The following is a 2,093-nucleotide window of genomic DNA, read 5'->3' as shown; positions in this document are numbered from 1 at the left end:
TTACCAAGCATTTTAAGAGCCACAGCCGCAGACCTCTACATGTTAAAGCAGAAAATTAAAACTTCCCACATATGGGTACGTAAGTTGACGTACTTAATTGAGAACAACCATATGATGCAATCACAAATCGGCTAATATTTTTATGGTATTATGTTTACAGATGCCTAAGCTTATTGTATTACACCTATGACCAACCACCTGAACCCAACTTGCCGCTACTGTCGTCTATTGCAAAACGGCGGAAGCAAAGTTGTAGACTAATACTAATGGGTGTTTCAGCATAGGTCGATACTTCATACCTCATTGTCAGAACCGCTTGTGCTATTGATCTGTTAATGTAATCATTTCAGATAATCCACCTGCACTGTTGCAACAATAAATCTTGAGCGAATTGTAAATTTCTTAAGTGGTGTACTAGTGTGCTTGTTTGAACACACTGTTTTATCGTCAGCACCATTTTGTGTTACATCCAAATGCTCGCTAAACGCTCACATGGTACAGTACATCTACACCTGTGATAGGAGCCTGAACAATGGGTGTAGACGTACTAGAGCATATACACTGAAGAGCCAAAGAAACTGGTACAGCTGCCTAATATCGTGTAGCGCCCCCACGAGCACGCAGAATAGCCGAAATACGACGTGGCATGGACTCGACTACTGTCTGAAGTAGTGCTGGAGGGAACTGACGCCATGATGAATCCTGCAGGGCTGTGCTTAAATCCGTAAGAGTACGAGGGGGAGGAGATTTCTTCTGAATAGCACGACGCAACCATCCCAGATATATATGACGGTAGTATCTGTTCCCGAAAGAACAGTTACCGTGGATTACCATGCAGCTTTGCTAGAAATGAAATGATAATTAAATGGACACCCTAGCTGCAAACAGGCGCACTACGAATGTAGTGGTGTGGACATGTTGGGAATGTGGATCTCACGGGGAGCGTGCAAGGGATAAGGCCCTGCAGACGCACTATCCTCTGTGCCCGCGGTGGCTCAGATGGATAGAGCGTCTGCCATGTAAGCAGGAGATCCCGGGTTAGAGTCCCGGTCGGGGCACACATTTTCAACATGTCCCCAATGAAGTACATCAACGGTCCATTTAATTATCATTTCATCCCAGATATGTTCAATAATGTTCATGTTGGTGACCATCGGAATTGTTTAAACTCAGCAGAGAGTTTCTGGAGCACTGTAGCAGTTCTGGACGTTTGGTGTGTCGCTTTGTCCTACTGGTATTGCTCAAGTCCGTCGGAATGCACAATGAACCTGAACGTATGCAGGTGATAAGACAGGATGCTCACGTGCGTGTCACCTGACGGAGTCGTATCTAGAAGTATCACTCCAACTGCTCACGGCCCACACCATTACAGAGCCTCCACCTGCTGAGGTTGTCTCCATACCCGCACACGTCCATCCGCTCAACACAATACGAAAAGAGACTCGTCCGATCAGGCAACATGTTTCCAGTCATCAACAGTCCAATGCTGGCGTTGACGGGCCCAGGCGAGGCGTAAGATTTTGTGTCGTGCATTGATCAAGGGAACAATGGTGGGGCCCTCGGCTCCGAAAGCCCGTATCGATGATGTTTCGTTGGATGCTTCGCACGCTGACACCTTTGATGGTCCAGCGTTGAAATCTGTAGCAATTTGCGGAGGGTTGCACTTCTGCCACGTTGAACGATTCTCTTCAGTCGTCGTTGATCCCATTCTTACAGGATCTTTTTTCGGCGGCAGCGCTGTCGGAGATTTGATGTTTTACCGCATTCCTGATATTCACGGTACACTCATAAAATGATCGTACAGGAAAATCCCCACGTCATCACTACCTCGGAGATGCTGTGTCCCATCGCTCGTGCGCCGACTATAACACCACGTTCAAACTCACTTAAATCTTGATAACCTGCCCTTGAAGGAGCAGTAACCGATCTAAAAACTACGTCAGACACTTATTATCTTACATAGACGTTGCCGATCGCAGCGCTGTATTCTGCCTGTTTACATATCTCTGTATTTGAATACGCATGCCTATACCAGTTACTTTGGGGTTTCAGTTCATAACAGCTGTGAAATACTGCATTGATAATGGCTATTT

At 46.2% G+C, this 2,093-nt stretch overlaps 1 non-coding gene across 1 annotated transcript; it reads left to right on the top strand.

The window, feature by feature from the left end:
- Positions 1 to 983: 983 nt before the first annotated feature.
- Positions 984 to 1,058, top strand: Trnat-ugu (transfer RNA threonine (anticodon UGU)). The gene has a single exon. It is a non-coding gene; the product is annotated as a tRNA-Thr (tRNA).
- Positions 1,059 to 2,093: the final 1,035 nt, after the last annotated feature.

This window comes from Schistocerca serialis, chromosome 9 (assembly GCF_023864345.2).
Source record: "Schistocerca serialis cubense isolate TAMUIC-IGC-003099 chromosome 9, iqSchSeri2.2, whole genome shotgun sequence".
Classification (NCBI taxonomy): Eukaryota; Metazoa; Arthropoda; class Insecta; order Orthoptera; family Acrididae; genus Schistocerca; species Schistocerca serialis.
The sequence above is the reverse complement of the archived record's forward strand: the minus strand, read 5'-3'. Positions and strand labels throughout refer to the sequence as shown.